At 42.7% G+C, this 19,552-nt stretch overlaps 1 protein-coding gene across 4 annotated transcripts in view; it reads right to left on the bottom strand.

The window, feature by feature from the left end:
• The window catches only part of LOC117826753 (cadherin-2-like), an 86,212-nt gene that overhangs the window by 40,823 nt on the left and 25,837 nt on the right, over positions 1-19,552 (bottom strand). The window lies entirely within an intron of this gene.

The following is a 19,552-nucleotide window of genomic DNA, read 5'->3' as shown; positions in this document are numbered from 1 at the left end:
CTGGTTTTATTACTTGCACAGCTTCTCATCTAGGCCTGCTCCCCCCACTTATCCACATTCCTCCGATTCACTGGAGTGGGCACAGGAATTATGTTTTTTTTTTTACCAGCTTAATCTCATGACTTTCATTGGTTGATAAAACCCAGAGCTAAAAGTAAGCGTATCATTTATTGTTTAGAACAAAGCCTATACGCACCTGATGTGCAAGCATGCTCAGATGGATGTAGTGATTTAAAAAGCAATCCTGCGGTGGTAATAATTATAATAACCTTTTACACATTTTGTGGTTTGCTAAGGCACAGCTGCTTAATAACCAATATGATCTCCCCCGCTACTCTATTTCCTCTAGGACCACACCGGACAGGTCCAGCAATATACATGGACACCCAAGATGTACAGCCTAATAACTCAGGTTATATGAATTCAATAACACATGTCTATAGGCCTGCATGGCTGTTGATGTGAGCAGTAAAACAAACTTTAATATCCCACTGTGTTAGACCTGTTAATGATCAGCTCTGAGGGCAGTGAGGCTGTAACTCACTGTCTACAGCCACCACATCGCCGATACAGCCTGTTATTCTCATGCTAACACTTTACATGAGTACTGAAAAATGTCCCTCCACAGCGCCCATAAATAATATCCATTTGACAGTTTTTACAAGCTCGCCAGATCTGTGACGCCACTGTGAACTTTAATTCCCCAAAACTCACCACATTGTCTGACTAATCACCCCCCATTGTTTTCAGAGGAGAGCATGACAGTGACCACTTTTGAAGGTTATTCATCAGGACGTGATTTGGCAGCTGAGGGCAAATAATTAGTTAGTGGAGGTAGGTTTGTGGCAAGGCCAACGAGTACAGCAAAATATGGCAAACATGGCATGCAATGAGATCACAGACTGCCGGCCAGCTGTGTCTGTTGATGCTGAGGAACCCTTTCAACCCACTTTCAACATATGGTTTGAATCAAGTACATCAGAGTCATACTGAGTTTGAAAAACAAGCAAGGGCCCATGTATTCGCTAATGCTGGATTAATTTGAAACATTGAAAGCACATCATAAAATGCATCTTGATGCATAGAAATGCTGACACTACTAATGAGACCACATAATTCAAAAGCACTTGAAAAACAAGGGAAAATACTTGGCTTACTGTTTCAGTGCAATCCTGTTTTAAATTATGATCTAAGCAGCATTTGTGAGGAGGTTCTCTGTAACTGAACAGTTGCATGCATTTAAAATCAAGCAATCAGCACTCTAATGTGGTGCTGAAGTAACACGGGACATTTTCCCACCTCTAAAAATACTGTCGAGGTGGGAAATGTTGAAGAAATCAAAGTGATTTCAATTAAATACAGCTTTCACAGCCAAACTTTCCACCCTCTCTTCTTGCACGTAAACCCACATTTGCCAGTAACATCTAATCAACCACAAGTTAATCTTTACCACTCTTTAGGTTTAGGGCGTTTAAGGCAATTATATCTTCAAAATGCATCATTTTGTTTGTAAGTGCACCACTGTAGAGAGCAAAACCAACAAATAAAGCATTGAAAGTGTGAAAAAAATAAAGAATACTGGAAACGGCAAGCCATTAAGTCCAGCTGTGCAGCTTCCATTACTGGAGTGTTAAACAGGGTGCTGTTTTACTCATTAACCTCAACACAAGGGAAGACTGGATTCCACTCTGTTGATAAAGCAAACACTAATGTTTACTTGTTTTTCTGGGGAGAGACGAGGCTTAAACTAACGAGTGACTAATGGGAGGCCGCAGTCTCACAAAAGCAGAATATGAAAGAGATGCTGAACAAAGATTATAAAACACTTTCTAATACATATGAGTCATGTGCAAGCGGCAACCTCCGGTCTCCAAATATGAAGCCCATGCGGAAGTGTTATAAACTGCAGTTCATCGAGAATCCGCTTGGGGCTGGCTGCAGAAACACCAAAAAACAACATAGACACCAATTCAAAAAGGACGATCATTGCAGCAGAAATAAACATGTTTGCAGCCTGGTTCAAAAAACGGCTTGGGTCTACATAGCTCATTTCTCTATCGGCACACACTGTACTGGGGTGACTTTTTTCTAACATGACGGTTCAGAAGATATTAAGTTTTTGCCCAAATAATGATATGACCGACTTGACTCCCTGTTGGCTAAGAGGCCCAAACTCCGCCTCTTTACGTCACACTATGCCTGGTTGAGTTCTGCAATTCCAATATGGCTGCTGCCGCTGCCTGGCTTCAAAACAGCGCTCAGGAACATATGGGTGACGTCACGGATACTACGTCCATTATTTATACAGTCTATGGTCATGTGGTAGTGTGGGTCAGTTCTAACCTCAACTCACTGTTGAAACAGGTTTGAATTACTGTTTTCAATGCTGTACAGGTTTGTACAACATCCACATCAGTTACAGCAGAGTGGAGATTTGTAGATAATTTATTGATACTGAAACATATTTCCCTTTGTGGCTGACTTAAATAGTCCCCATTATATACTACTGTATGGTTAGAACAATGACAGGTTCATTATAGTACCTAAGATGAAACACAGGGGTTGCATGTTAACCAGGATTCACCTGACTTGCACTAGAGTAGGGATAGGAAACATCCTGTTGAACCTGTTCACACTGATAACACGCGCAGCATTTTCTAGATCGGTTCTTTGGGGTGAAATATAAAACTTCTATGACCAGAAACTGGTCAGTTGATACACTCTGATACAGTCTGGGAAAGGGCGTTGTCCATGAACCTCAGCGTGTTGCTCCATCTAGAGTTACACATCCCCCCATCCTTTGTGCACAGGGACAATAACAGCATTTGGGAGAGGGAGGGGGGCTGCGGGGCTGACAGGGGGGATCTTGTTACCTTCCCAACTACTGCCATAACAACATATGGTGGAAGCTTAGTTACATGACAACAGGTCCATCTTCCTATATTTCTCCTTTTGCTGTTCAGAAGCCTCAGGACATTGATTTGTTAAGCAGTAAACAAACACACACACAGGAGAGAAAAGCTGAGTGTGGAGACAGTAGGGATGTGGTTGAAATTTTGCATCATCACAAAGAAAAATGTCCACTTTCAGATCTCAAACATTACGGTCAGCACACTCAGAAAAATCAACACGCACACACTAAAAATAAATTCAGTGTATGCAGGAAGATAATTGTAGCACCCCCTTCTTTTGTACACTCATTTACATAATGTGGGCGTAGAGGGGTCAAAGATCATCCCCATCACAAATCCCTTTGAGTGAAGCTCACAATGGGCAGGAGCTGAATGCTTTTAGCCTAGCGGGCAAAGAGGAGAGCAGCTCCTCCCAAGGTGCAGCATTCCACCATCCCTATACCCGCACCTCTCCTACATCCTGGCATTCAGAGAGTTGACCGTTTGAAAAGAATCTTCCAGCCTGCACTGTAACCTGAAGCGGTCTGCATATCAATTTTCGGCTGAGAGAAACCAGAGCTGTGAAAAGGAGAGGAGGAAGCAGAATTAGATAGGAGAAAAAAAACTTGTGAAACAAAGGGAACAAGGAGGGGGTGGATGCAGAGCTCGGCTAGTAGCTTTTTTATTGTATCCTGGTCCATGGAAGAAACTGTGGGGCTTCTTTCAGTTGTCACATTAAAGGACCCATCCGTCAGAAGCAAAGCTGAGTGTAGTCCCCAGACTGGCAAAGACGGGGACACTTTCCATTGCGCTGGCCAATACTCTTAAACCCAGCTAGTGTAAACAAGGTTTCCATTGGCACTCATTATGACCAGCAGCACACAAACAAGGCCATAACATTCCAGAGAAAACAAAACAATGAAATTAAAGGCACAATAGGAGGCAGGATTTCTGCACACTCACCAAGCGTAGCTAAGAAGAGAGTTTACTGCCTTTTACTCTCAACAGCATTTAAAGTGTGAATTAAATAAAAAATTGTGGTTCATGTAAAGTGCAATAGGAGAGTATGGTTTTATGAGGGCATTCAATTAGATTCTTGCCTTGAAAACTACAGTTGTTGTTTTCCGGTTGAGCCTCAAAGAGGGCTATTGCACCGGAAGCCTAATGATTAAGTATGCAGGCTTCTGTCAAAATAACAGTAGATATCTTTAAGCGTCTGCAGCTGGGACGCTAGCAGATATAGTGTTGCATTCTGAGCTGGAAGGCTCGAGCAGGAAGGGGATAACATGACAGCTGCAGCGACCCAGGATACCAGGAAGACCTGGAAGCACAAACATTTGCCTTTCTGCCTCACTGGAATCCACATTAGGAGGTCATCGGCATTACAGAAACCCCCAGACATGACCCGGTGGCAGCTGTGCAGGGGAGTTTACAGCCCAAACACAAACAAGAGATGGGATGCTCTGAGAGAGTTGTGTGCTGCCATGCACATACAGTATGACACTGACACGCCATTCCTGACAGTCGGTCTTGAGTGATTTAAATAACCGTGTCACGAGTTGAACCAAGTCCACCTTTATGTATATTCACCAAGTAAAAGGGGGTACAGATGAGAAATGAGGTGAGTGGTAACACGAGAAACCCCATTTGTATCATAAATCAATCAGGATAACATCACCAAGGTCATGTGGTCTTACCAAAATACTAAAATGTTTGATGTTGTCCTTGCATGTGTCCCACTCAATCAGGCTAAGTTCTTCTGCTCAAGTAGACCAGAGGGAGTCAAGCTTTTTAAGATCAATGTAACATATGGAAACACACCAAACGGAGAGGGAGTGGCGCCCAAGGGTTAGATTTTAACACGGACAGACAGCTGGTGCTGTGAGCTATGACAGGAGAGAATTCTTATGGAATTCAATTCCTGGTTTTACGGCTGTGGAATTGTGGGCAAATTGTGGAGCTTCTCTGGTAAGAACATTAAAGGGCTTTTTTTTTTATGAGTCTGCTAGCAGAGAACAGGTCGCCTTAATGAGTGCTGATGTCCTGCCCATGCTTCTCCTGACTTTAACGGAGTGCTGCCTCAAAGTCCACATTGGACCCTTAACCACATGAGGGACATCTGGACCCTCAATCTACAAACATGGTCCATAATGGGCTATTACGATGTCCAGGGCCTGGGAAATGTGCTCCGATTTATAGTCCCAATGTATCCAAACCTAGAATCTTTTGTCTATCATGGCCACATTAGGTTATATGAGACAGGATGCCATCAGACCTAATAAGCCTTATCCTTTCCAGAGGATGGCTATTAAACTCCCCCCCCCCTACCATGCCAGCCCGGCCATCAGCTCCCAGTCTAGTAAATTAAACAAATGAATGGCGTCCTCGGTATCACAATTAAAGCGTAGAATAACATGAAACTATGCAGCTCATTAAAACTCTTCTCCATCTACACTCCAAGCAGAGTCCGGGAAAACTCAATTATACATCATTTATAAAGGCAGACATCCAATGTGTGTATTTTGTTTCATCCTTTCAATGTCAGGCTCGTATTCAGTCCTAGTATGTGCCTGAGTCTGAGCGCTTCTGAAGGAATCGAGAGAGAGGGGCAGGTTACACAGAGTCATTTCAGTTGCCCCTGACAACCCCTGGCTTTTGCCAAGTTGAGCCCTCTTCATTTAAGTTTCCCCCTTCTTCATTTCATTCTTCTTCCCTCTCTTTTTTCAGGTTGGGGGTCCCTTGCTTTTATTAAGTCCCCTCCCCCTTTCGTTACAAACACAACCACGTTATCCATGTCAAATCCATTGGAGACAGCCTGGGGAAGTCAATATGGAGCCAATAGATTCACTGTGCAGCTCCTGAGGCAGGAAAAGCAAACACAGCTGAAAGTATCACGAACAGCTCAAAACAACGGCAAAAAAAAATCTCTTTCATATAAAGCAAGAATACCTTTTCAGGAGAAAAACAATTCAAACCTGCTTTTTCTTAACATTCAGTTAAGATTTATTCAGGTGTGACAGAGATGTTCCAGTGAACTGCTTTTCCTCCAAGCCATGTACAAGTAAATGAAAAAGTTTAAAGCTCCCATGCTTAAATGAAAAGCCTGACATGTGAGAGAAAGGAATGGAACTCTTCTAAGAGGGTTGGTAAGCTTGAGGCCTTTGAAAAAAGGTGTTTTTTAAACCAACACAAAAATCTGTGCCTGGTATTGAAGCTCTCGAGCAAAGGGACAATTCAAAGCAGACAAAAGGAGAACAAATGGTTTATTGAAATACTCATATTTAGGTTTGGATGCAAAAGTAAAAGAAGCATTGATCAGAAACTCCTCTCAGCAGTATGAAGTACAGTATCAGTTCTGGAGGGAGCAGTCAGGACATGACTACATACAGCATCATGCCCTGGTTTTCTGCTGTCTTTTTTAGCAATTAACACCTGCCAACAGCCTTTCACCCTCCTGTCCTCAGCCGCAGGTGTGAGGAGACCAACGTGTGACCTGATGAAAGACACACTGCGAGTGTAGTGCCAAACAGCCATTTCCCCTCACTGATAGGCCATTCTTTAAATAGCTCAGCCTAAGGAGGTGTGCTTAGACCAACACACATCGGCACCAAAACCCAAAAATAACACCCTTACCCCCAGCACAGTTCACCGGTCACACTTTAAGCTCGGAGAGTTGGCTGTTGCATGTCTGATATGATAGTCAGTCTTGGAATTAAGCACACCGGACAGAAAACAGGGGAAGGAAAGAGTGAACATGGCACTGGTTAAAGTGTGACTCTCCACCTGTACGGCACTGTTTCTCCCACTCTATTCTTCTGCTTGCCCGATGGCCAGAATTCAAGAAGTGACAGTGAATACTAACAATGCGAGCTGGTGTCTCCAGGGCTTCTGTACAGCAGGCACGGCGTAGAATCATAAATGAGCGACTTTGACAGAAAACACATAGGCTTATAGAAAAAAAGGGGGTGAAGGATGAGCAGCAGAGGAGGCAATGAATTTAGAGGTTGGGGGATTTTCGATATGACAGGGGGTAGTTATTTGCTGGCAGCAGCAAGCCCTTTACCAACAAAGGGCCTTTCATATTTCCTGTGAACAGAGACAGAGACTCCCATTAATCCCAGAGGGAGGGCTCATCTCAGGCTTCTCCTCCGCACATAAATTACTCTTCTTATGCCCTTCCTCCCATTACTGCTCAGTGTTTACAGCATAAAGAGTAAAGAAAGAAAGTCGAGCAGCCAGCCACACATCTTTAATGTGTTAGGCCACTCTTAAAAACAGTTATGTCGGCGCTAACTCATAACACATGTGCCAACATTTGCTTTGCTGCAAGCCACAGTCGGGAAGCTGAGGCAACCCCTCTTTTGGTCTGCATCCCTCCTCTCATTCTGTCTCTGTATGTCTCATTTCAGTCAGTCTTTCTCATGTGGGAGGAGTGAGAAAGCTCTGCCCAGCTGTCGCATTTTTTGAGCAGAGACGGGCAGAGAACATGCCAATCCCCACTTATCCCGCACAGAATGGAGGCTAACAGCGGTGCACAGCTGCCCGTGTACACATGCTTAGACCCCTCGGTGGTCTTGTGGAAGGCACGATAAGCGGCTAAGGAAATCGTCGTCTTGCCTGTGTGGCACGCTGAGAATGGATTTGCGAGAAGTGGAGGTGTGTGAGTGAAAGAGGGATGGAAATCCAGAGAGAAAAAGAGAAAATGGGTAAGAGGAAAAAGCACGCCCACTTATACATGTGCCCGGTATCTGGACCGCCTTCTCTCAAAGAGACACAAATCAATGGTGGTGCAATTGCATTTTCCAAGCACACTGCAGACAGACCAATAAACGAAGGCTGGTGATCAGAGGATAGGCTGAGGGGAGGTGAGACACTGCCTTGGCTGTTTCATAGAATGCTGTTCCAGCTGTCTGCAGAGCCCAACACCTTGAGCACACACACACACACACACACACACACACTTACGCACGCACACGCACACACACACACACACACAACCTTTAATGCCTGCAACAGCCCTGTTCATGCCTCTCAGTTTAATGCTTAGTGTGAAGGTGTCCTGGTTGTTACTTTGAGGAGCATAGAAAGCTAAAACTGCTGCCTGCCTGTGAGTTTGGACTGATTCTACTTTTAAGAGGTGCAAAAATACGGATGAATCATCTCATCTCCATAACAGATGATTTGTCTGCTTTATTGTTCAGGATATTCATTTACAGGCCACAGGGTTCAAACGCATTACCAGGCTGATATTCAAGTCTAAAGACATAAAAACCAGGCAGCATTAGACGTGTGTAATGTCTATACTTTAACATCTCACATATTCAAGTGGATTTTATTGAAAATCATCAAATATCCACAATTTAAAGGTCACAGACTCCTTCCAAACATCGATATGAAGCTTCACATGGAGCTCAAATCTTTTGTGTTTAGATTTTCTGTGTCTTTGAAAAACCACCAAGAGCATAATTTAACTTGATGATAATTAATACACAGCATTATAAGCTCATGAATACATATCCTCTGTCAATCAACAACCCAATCTATCAACAGACGTATGAAAGAACAATGTGTGCCAGTGTTGCAGACTACCGTCAGTGTGCACAGAATAAGCCCGGTAAATACAGAACAAAGGCTTGTTTGTATCTTTTGACCTCAGCTCTCCAAGACAACACATTCTTGGAAGGACAGAGGAGAAACATTCAAATGAGTTCGTCAGAGTTGTTTTTCCGCTATTTATCCAATAAGATCCCCTTTTAAGACAAGCTGTGTTTGTGTGTGTGTGTGTGTATCCTGTGAGTGGGGGAGTCGCTTTAAACAAACACTAAATACTGAAGTAATAAAGCCATGTCAACCTGATGGTTTACGTTTTGACGGCCCTCCTCAGCATACAAGTAGACTCATCTTGTTTGAAGAGGGTTGCTGTCTACTGGACAGAGACTTTCTTCAGTTTGTTGATTCTGCTTTGAACTTTGTCAAACTGTTTCCCAAACATTGTTGTGCTGAAAAGGTTTCTGTCGATTCAAACTATGGTTACCTGCTAATAGCTCATTCTCCATAAAAACACAATTCCTGACTCAATATTTCTTAGTCGTTGGAAAGCTTGATGACTCATGGACAACACTGGGCAGCTCTGGTGTTTATAATGAAACCTTGTGATTGATAGCTTCATCAAACAATGACAAGGATTTCAAATTACATGCTACATCAGAGCATGATGAGTATAAACAGGAAAGTGTAATAAATGCCCTTATCTATTACTAACAGTAACCCCAGTTACACTGGTACATACACAAAGAGGGGCCCCCATCAGCTCTGTGAAGTGTTTTTTCAGCTTGCCTTGATTCCTCAAACAGCTAAAGGTGTGATTTTATCCACCAGGCTGAGATAAACCAACACAGACTTCATGTGCCTGACAAGTTTAGTGGCTTTAAGAAAGCTTGAAGTGCAGCATTTGGTGCCAGACCACAATGTGGCCCAGAATTAGAGCAACAACAGAGGAAATGCATTGAAAATTTGGGGATGTTACATTTGATCTCTATCTCAATGAGTAACTGGATTCTCAAAACACCTCAAAAAGACAGGAAGAGAGAGCATGGAAAGCAAGCCATTACCGCTATGTTGCCCATCTCAAGTCATTAAATGTGTCTGCAGTGTACACTGTGAGATTCATGCACATACACACTGGATCCAGCAGAAATGTTCAAGTATTCCCTGTATTCGGTCGTCATCCTCTTTTATAACTGCACTATGTTTGAACTTAAAGCTTTAGAGTGACAACCACATTCGACTGCTGTATGATCACACCCTTACTGCATGTTTTCCCCCCATCAGCTGGCACCCACTTGTCCGCAGTCTCCGCTTGAGGTATAAGCTTCTGCGATATGGAGCTTTTCAGTTCCAAAATAGCCCTCCCACTCAAAGGTACCACCGCTACCCGGCAGCAGAGATAATGGTTATTTTTTCATTTTGTACATACTGTACAGTTTGATAAGTAGTCCATCTGAGCACGCAAATAAGTCCTCCCCAACACACAAGTCCATGTTGCATTTACAAACAGCTCTCTCAGGCACACAAAATACTAATGCATTAGTCCTTTACCTCATCCTCTGGCTATCTCGCTGCAAATAAACAAACACTTGAAAAATTCAACGAGCTCCTCTAAATTAATCCTACAGAGGGGGGCTGAAGCAACATCACTGATTCTGGCTCTGTTCCTGCTCTCTAAATGAGGTTATAGCTCAGAGGCCGGTTGAAATTTTAGAGATACATGTATGAACAGAACAAATGTGTATTATTAAAAATGTCTGTTAAGTTGGACCTCACAAGGGATGCTCTCTAATAACAAAAACACATTTATTGTACAAGTTCGGTGTTTTCATCTATTGCTTATTTCCACTGGGATGTGATTGTGGTCCAATGTACAAACAATGCATCAGGCACAGATAAGCTCCTCCGGAGTCAATAAAAATGGTTTTAGTTGAACCCCATAAGGGACCGGGTATGATTATAAACACAAGTAGTGTAGCTGGAAAAATAACATCATAGCATGTTGATCCAATATAAATGCATGCCTCCCTTGCCTCCCACAAGGGTTTTACAGACTGAGAGCTCAGAGGGAGGATGAGGCTGAAATAACATGTGCTCAATCATCTCTGTCCATGGCAGTCCACACAACATTCTTTGCATGCTCCATTTTATTCAAATGGTTTGATTTAATCCCTGTCCAGCTCTCCTCCTTTGTCGAACAGATACAAATTGTACAAGTAAATTACAAGCCATGACCCACAGAGACAAAAAGATCTGTGAGGGGAGAAAACTGAAAAGTCTTGTCAAGCTTTTTAAATTGCCTCTAAGAAAAAAAAAACACCTTAATTAGTCATTCTGAGTCTGTAAAATCCTTCATCTGATAATAATGACCTCAGTTCAAGATGTGCTGCTGTAATGTGTTTTGTGCTCCAAGTGTTAATCCTCCAGGCATTTCACGCATTGCACCCTGATCTCTCCCAGACACAGTCAGGGGAGCATTATGATTCAGGAGAACTCCTGCTGTATGTGCTCTCCATTTCTTCTTTGGCAGAAGACAATTGGTCAAACGGTGGAAAAAATGTTGCGATTTAAATGAAAGAGAAAACTGTAGAATAAAGATGCCTCCTAGGTTTGATCCAAAGCCCAGCTCCTTAATAAGACCAATTCATTTTCCTCCTAGGTCTGGCTCCCTCTATCACTAGTGACAGGCGTGAAAGGTCAATAACCTTGGCTCATAGCCCTCATATGGTTAGCAATGCCATAAATTAATGGTTGAGGCCGTTATTCCAAACTCTTTGAGTCAGCCGATAGAAGCTTATCTTCTACAAAGGTCACAGTGCTTAGAACACTTAGTGTGAGAGTGAAGGGCTGACACAGAACCTATACAAGATTGAGTGTGTTGGGTTCAGGTGGAATCAGATGGATGGTGGGCGAGATGCACTTGAGCATTTGAAAACCTGCGTTACTGTGGTCGAGCTTGAAGCTCCAGTTTCTGAAAAATAGTGGCGCTTCATTAAGTACCATTTGTGATATTAGCATTGAATCAAATAACTCTGTGGCATGGGGATACTTAATTAGCTTTATCAAATACAGTGACACAACCATAGTTCAAGTGACAGGGAAATAGGAACTTGTTGTGCTATTTAACTGAACATGACAGCCTTGGATAAAAACAACGTCCAAAGTTTCTGCAAAGAAACTTTTTTCTCTGAAAAACAAGAGAATGGACCCTGAAGGCCACAGGGATTTTCTTGTAATTTTTATGGGCTCTTCTTAACCAATGCTTAACCATTCATTGCTGCAACTATAATTTGCCTGCAATATGCTCTCAGCTATCATACTATGAACATAATCTCATGATTCCAAAGGTGAAAAAAAATGCAGGTGAGCCTGCTTATGTTAGAGCTGGATCAATGTATTTCCTCCTCACAACAGCAGGGTTTCCTCGTCCCAGACTCATTTTCATCGCAATTTGTAATTTAGGGAGAAATTAGCATTGTTTGGTTTAATGCAGCTGATCTCCTGCTAATCCAAACACAAAATCATTGTATGTACAACTGTGATTCTAGAGTTATGAATGTAAATATTGATTTTAATAGAATTAATCATGCAGCTCTAATGGATGGCGGCTGCCAGCTTTCTGCCTCACACAAGCAAGGCCTACCTGCCCAGGGAAGAATGGCAAAAAGCCAAAGAAAATGAGAAACTGGTGAGGAAATTTAAACATTGAGCGAGGTAACTAGACCTGCAATTTTTTATTCAAGACTTGAAACAAACATATGGATACAAACCATAATATTTGACCTGGATTTGACAGCTGGCAAGAAGGAGAGTTGTATTCAGATGCCCATGCTGCTCTTACTTTTTGACAAATTATAGATAATTCTTTCCCAAGACGTCATTTTAAGAGCAGAAACATAGAAATCTGAGGTTTGTGTTTGAGTAATGCAGACACTAAGTATTTAGATATTGCTTGATTTAGTGAAACTTGATGAATGATGACATCCACTTCTAGCAACAGACAGTAAAACCATTGTACTGTCTCCACAATTCGGATCATTGTGCTCACATCTTGAGTACTAAAGTAAAAAACAACAACAACAAATGGAAGTCAATTTTAATCAATGTCACATTCAAACTGTCAAACCAAATGGCTTCCTCTTGAGCACCCAGTCGGTGCCGATATACTTAATACTGGAGGTTATTTCATGCAAGACAGACTAAACATGCTTGGAGAAATTAGATGACTTCCATGTTATAGCAGCAGTGATACCCTTCAATAATACCCCCCCCCCCCCCCCCCCGGTCCCTCTAGACCCTGTCCTGCTGAGCAGGCAGTGCTACAGGAAATAAAGTGGCGACATGCTGCAGGCTCTTTAATGCCTCGGTAAATATCGACAGAGGCAGAGATAATATAAACTCAGACAAAGCAGGCCGCAGAGCGATATGTTGCTCACTGCCATGGAGTGTGCTCAAATGGGGGACTGCAGAAATTGCTGCAGGTCAATCATAATATCCTTGTGGTGGTGGCAGACACTGGTGTCAGCAGGGCCTGGTACCAGTAGATCACATAAGACAAGTAATATGCAGGGCTACATATGCTTATCTGATGAGCCAACAATTCAGCAATGTTCCAAATATCCAGTCGATTAAGATTAGACTAACATATGTATTTGCTGTAAATAAAAGTAATGATGTTTTCTATTTTGTAAGACAAGCAGAAAATAAAACCACTCTTGCCCCACAGCTCTCAGAATGATAAGATCAATCAGAATTGAACGCAACTGTATTCATATCCTGCTCTCTACAGATGCAGTGGACACAGGGTACAGATTTTCTCATAAGAAACTATCAAAAAAACCACAACCTCCACAAAACCTCAGACAGCCATCTATCAAATATATTACCAACAGTACTAAAATCGCACATCACACTCATGACTGAAGCCGTGAAGCAACCAAGGTCACTCTGTGAAACAAACTCTGTTGCAGAATACAGCACTAAATGCTACAGTACTGTCCTTGCATTACTCAATTAAGTCCCATCAATCACTGTATATAGAGCCGAGGGAGCTCCTCCATCTTAAAGCGCACGTGCCAGAGGGGGGAAGGGAGGGAAGGGAAAGGAAGGGAGTGGTGGAGGTGATACAGGGTTGTATAAAGAGGAGAAGAGAATGTCAGGGGATATGACCTAAGCACTCATCAGAGGCTAGTGTCCAGAGAGGCGCTGGTGCGTTGAAATTGAAGCCTGTGCCGAAACACAATAGTCGGCGTGGCCGGCAGGAGGTAGACATCTCTTCTCAGGCAGGATATTGGTCTTTGTGAAACATGGTTACAGTATCTGGGTCAATTAACGTGTCCCTGCTTCAAATTTCTCTTTTGTTGTCGGGGGAATAATAGCGTGCCAATTCATGTAGTCTCTTGAACACAGCATGAGGTTTGAAAATGCAAGCTATGTGTGTCACTTGCATATAGAACAGGGATAAACGCAAGGCACTGTTTTCTACATTTGCTCAAAGTGTCTCATTAATGTATTAATTTCAGCATTAGCTTCCCCTGTTTGACCCTGCATACAAAGACACTGCCTGCCTACTGGTTGTGGTTCAATACTGTTAGATCTACATCTGGGCAGCTGGTGAATGAACTCTTGTCTAACAGCAAAGCTAAAGGTAAATAAAGCCAAAGGGGTTACTGTACAGACAAAAGATTTAACGAGAGTGAGAGAAAGTTGCAGGGACTGGCTTTAGCCTCTGTTCACATGCCTGTCAATGGAAAACGTGAAGCAAAGGCTCTCTACTCTAATCAGGCTTAACATAATGAGAAAAACAAGCACTACGTAGGGAGAAACTGTGGGCAAAATCGAACGGGGGTATTGCACAATAAACAGCTGGGGCAACACAGCAAACAGAGCTTTCTTTGTAGAGACAGGATCTGTGAAAGAGATATGGTGTTATTTGCTCTCTCAGCCAAAAAAGGCCGTTCCACAGAAGAAAAATGGCACCCAAATCCACAAATCAGTCCCTGGAAAAGTAAACAATTCACTCCGAGAGCTGATGTATTGTCTTCTAAGTGCAAGCTGGCATTTTCTTCTCCACACTGGTTCTAACATTTCACTTGTGAAAAATAACACTAGCCTAGTTATAAGCAGAAATATATGCAGAAAGTCAGGTCAATATAGCTATTTATACACGGCCTCATTACAAAGCCGGGTCATGGTATGCACTTCCTGGGTGTTCTTCGCATTAAATAAAACCTATCACAAGCAGTGTGTCAGCTGAACCCTGAGAAGAATCACCAAGAAGGCTTCAAGCTCCCTCTCACATCATGACCAATAGGAAAAGATTGTTTTAGAAGAAGAAATAAATCTTTTCTCTTGTGACAGTCCTTTAGATGGGAGCACACATCAATTTTAAAACCTTTGCAATACGGCGTCAGGGATGGAGGGGCCCAGGTGTGATCTAGAACCAAATAACCTATAAAAGCCGTCTAACCTTCACATGACTGTGAGAAGGAGCAATACAGTTAAAAGGTCTGCCTTTCAGATCTGTATCCAGCCCCCTTGAATCATGATAGACAGTGAAATTTTGATTCGGCAAATGTAGTTAAATGCAACCTTGTAAAAACAAATGACATCCTGTATTTAAGTAGTCACAGTCAAGATTATAAAGCCTTCACTGACTGCTGATTTTCAGTTTGACAAACAGATAGTTAAAAGAAGTCGGTGCTACCAGGAGCCGTCTGGGTTAAAGCTAATTATATGCCAAGGACAAACCTCCAACACACTCTCACAGGCACGGGAGAGGGACACCTAAACTACTGACCAATGTCAGAGCCACACACAGTGAGGTGCCAACAGCAGAGGGCAGGGCCTGAAGCTGATAAGAGCGATATGAGCAGAGGTGAGGAGAAGCCATCAGGATAATGTCTGCCTCTACAAAACACTTTATCTACACGGAGACATTTTTCAAGTACCGGTCTGCCTCCAAATATAGAGAGATTATTTTCAGACCTTTTGTTTTTGTTCAAGACTCAGAGCCTAAAAAAGGTCAGACATAAATAAAATATGTCCTCTCCTGCCATGCCACCCAGCAGGCTCAGAAAACACACCCACAAATTAGCCATGGATGGATGCAATTGCTTCAGTATACTAGTATTTTTATTAAATTTTTACTATATAGACTTAAGACTGGAACGAGTCCGCTGATAAATGGCGAGTACACAAGCATTCTACTCACTCTACTTCCTAGTTATCCTAGAGGCAAACTGCATCAAAGGTTACTTCCCAAAACCACATACTGCCAAGATCCAATCTGCCGTCACAATATCTGGTGGATATCTAGGCCATGGCGCTCCCAGAGTTAAAAAAAATCCAGTGACAAGGAGGTGAAAATAAATTTATGCAGGCTGATAACAATAAAGAATAAAAGGAATTCAACCCCAACCCGCCAGTGATGCTTTATCTGGGAACTGGAGCACAGCCTTCATTACAACATATTGATCAGTGCAAACAAAGACCCTGGGTTCATTGATCCACTTCCAGAAAAAAAGAGATGGGGGATGGGGCCAAATGAAGTGCTCTTACAAACAAACTTAAGAGTCAAACTACTGCCTAAAATCATAAATAATAAGCAGGAAATTCAAGGGTTTTAACACAATGTTAAAGAAAAAGATGGGCATTGCAAAGATAAAGGGAATACACACAACCTGGAGCTCATGCTGTCCAATTACAAACAAAGAGCTTCAGAGCTAACTTGTGCCTCGCTTCTTCTTTTTTCTCATCTACTGCTGCTCCATGATGGCTCCTCTGTGCTCTATAGGATCTTTTCTTGAACAGGGATTTGAATATCAAGAAAGTCATGTTTGGCTTTTGAATTATTCAGCACCAGCACAGACATCAGTCCAGTCCTCATACACCTCAAACGTAAAGATCTGAGTGGCAGAGGCTTTTTCTGACACTGAGGGCTTTCACTGATATACCGTTCCAGTCTGTTCCTCAAAGTCATCAAGCTATACTGAATATTTTTATAAACAACAGAGATTGGTACAGAGTTGAAAAGCTGCACTGTTGCAAATTCATTTCCGTAAAGTCCTTGGCCATTACCATAGCGGCCATATGGTTATTTACCGTCCATCATGAGGTTGGAGGAGAAAGAACAACAAGACGGCCTGAAAACCTGTTTTAGTGAAATTTGCTTCAGTCTGTTTCTCCTAGTGATGAACGATCAACACCGTAAGTCAGAACAACATTGGGTAGAGGTGACGTACAAATGTGGCCTCCCTGGTAAGGGGTCAGGACCTTGTTGGCTGGTCTTTCATTTATCTGCACCTCACTAGGAAAACCCCCACCAGCCCCATCCCAAATCTGTGTTCAGGAAAGAGAGCATGTCGGTGAGCACTTGGCCCAGTTTACAGGAGAAGGTCGAGGGGGGTCACGTCTCACCAAACACAGGGGCCCCTTAAACACATCTGAGTGGCCCCAGCTGTACCAAAGAGCTATCACAATCTTAACAGAGCGCAGAGAACCAGAACAACATAAAAATGGGTTGAGACGGTGCAAAATTTCAGGACTTCACGGATACTATGTTTTTCTTGTCAAAGAGGTGAAGTTTGGTTTGTTTAACAGGTTTGCCTTAAACAAACAGCAAAGAGAGGCAATTAAAGCTAATGATGGATTAACTGCAAATTCCGAGAAACATATATAGCCTTAGAGCTCTTTCCAGTTCATATTCTAAATGCTGACGTTGACAGTAATTGTAACAATCACATTATTAAACCAGTCAACTGTAAGTCCCTCCCCCCAACTCATCTGCAGAGCCGCCTCACTGGACCTTCTTGACACGCTCACACTTAAAGCATTTGAACCGAGGCAAAAGCAGACTGTAGACATGCTTCTCTTTCATCACCGGGGCTCGGATAATTGTTAAGAAAATTAAGTACAACACAAGACGGTGGGGTGCGGGGAAGAAAAATTGAAAGCAGGAAAGATGGTTGGGGGTTGGGATCGCAGAACAGCAGCATAAGAGAGTGTATTAAGCCCAATTAGGCTTTTGGGCTTTTCATTAACCCAGTTTTTAGGGAGGGAAACCTCTGCTGAATAATGCTCAGACTGACTCACTCTGCAACCCTTTAAAGGCCTCATCTGGAAAAAAAACACACGCAATGTGTGTCAGCTCTCCAAAGCCACCAGAATTCCATTAGACACCCAGGGGCAAACCACCCGCAGCCTACCTGAAATTAAATGCAATTTAGTAAAACAAGGCGCTTTATCAAGTGACTAAACAAGATAAGAGGAAACACTGCACAAATGTTTGATGCTGCTTTCAACTGTATGATGGGCTGATAGGAGCTAACAATGTTTGGTCGTTTCCTTCCACTCAGTATCAGGCCAGAGCAAATATTCAAACCCTAAAAGCAAGGTCATGTGGGCCCCACTAAGCCTAATGTGGTTTTGCATCTGCAAACAATGAGCGTAACCTCCCTTTAATGGATCATTGGAAAGGACTTCTTATGGAAGAATAATTGTCCTTCCTGGCTTTCCCCTGTGCTGCTTTGCCTGGCAACTTTGAAGAAACGCATTTTGACAAATCTATTGAGAATCAATGGGGCATCTCTTGGCCAGCTAACAGTTAACCGTCTATTTTACGCCCCCAGGAATGTGATTAAATCTTACAGTCAAATAGCTTTGTTAACTAGTTGGCCACAATTGCCATCATCAAATCCACAGGATGTCTTTAATTCGGTGCATACAATGCCAGCTGTTTGCATGTGGAGTGCTACCATTTCCAGGTTTTACAGACAGGATGTGTATTCTCTTTATCAATAACAAAGGCAAGAACACTATTAGATTGGACAGAGATATCCAACAACTCACCCCTGCTGCTTCTTAGGCATGTTTTGGGGTTGAAAGCAATACAATATTGGCTAAGACTCATATTACTGACATCTTACACAAGGTACTGATAGTATTACAGATCCTATTTCAAACAAGCTAGCTATGAAACCATTCATCTGAAGAGTACTGGAAACGGCTGACTGGGTTATTTATAACATGACAGCCTATATTTGGAACTGTTGGTAGGCTAAAATAATTAATGACTCCTACAAGATACACTCAATACCTTTCTATTCATTATCTAACACCTTTCAGGGCACCATTGACTGAGTTAATGAAAGGCTAAGAAACCCAAAGCATTAGCCAGCTACATGTGGCTAAAGGTGCATCAGTTAAAGAGAAGAAAAAAAAGGAAACTCAGCTTGGGTCAAAAACAATATCCCAAAACAGCATGGTGAAAGCAGTGCTGAAAAACTTTTGCCATACTCTCCACACTGTGGGGGCTTTGTCTTTCAAAACATGCCACAGAAGCTTTTCATTAGAGAATGCAGTTTCATTAACATCATCCCACGCTGCTGAGCCCTGCTGCATTACAATGACACAGGAGTGCCCCTTTCTGTCAAGGAAAGCTCCACAGAGCAACAACTGGCTGGGGGAGGGGGAGGAAGAGAAAAAATAGGGGAGAGAAAGGGGGGGGGGCAGCAAACAAAAGGGAACCTGATTACCCCTGGTCACGGCTCATCCACGAGCCAACAGAGGGAAATCCATCACCTGCAGGATCAAACGGAAACTTGTGCACAAGGTAAAGCTCAGTGAAAGCTGTACCCACCCATCTAAGCAGTCTCTTCCCGCTCTCCTTTCTTCACTCGTCATTGCTACCCCCCCTCCCCTCCCCCTTCTCTGACTCACACCAACGGCTGCTTGCAACTTTTAGGCACTGGCTGTGAAATCCAACACAAGTGAGAATGTTTTCTGCTCCAAATGACCTCGAGGCTCTAACCTCTCTAATGGCACGTTGGTGATATATTCCACTTTTTATTACTGTCTGTAGGATTGCGTGCCGTTTCACGCTAGCTGCATCCTTCTTTTGCCAATAATAAACTCCTGAGAGGTTGTATTGGTCATGCCTGCAACAATGTAATGAACTACTGCTGAAAAATCATTATTTTTCACTTTCTTGTTTGCACCTGGTTGTTTGTTACAAAAGATATCTGCTTACTACACCTGGGTTTCTCACAGAAGGACAATTGCTGCAACAAACACTTTGAAAGACACTAAAATTGCTGTTATTTCTGCCTTTGAGT

This window comes from Notolabrus celidotus, chromosome 15 (assembly GCF_009762535.1).
Source record: "Notolabrus celidotus isolate fNotCel1 chromosome 15, fNotCel1.pri, whole genome shotgun sequence".
NCBI lineage: Eukaryota > Metazoa > Chordata > Actinopteri > Labriformes > Labridae > Notolabrus > Notolabrus celidotus.
Note: the sequence above shows the minus strand (reverse complement) of the source record. Positions and strands in the feature narration are given on the sequence as shown.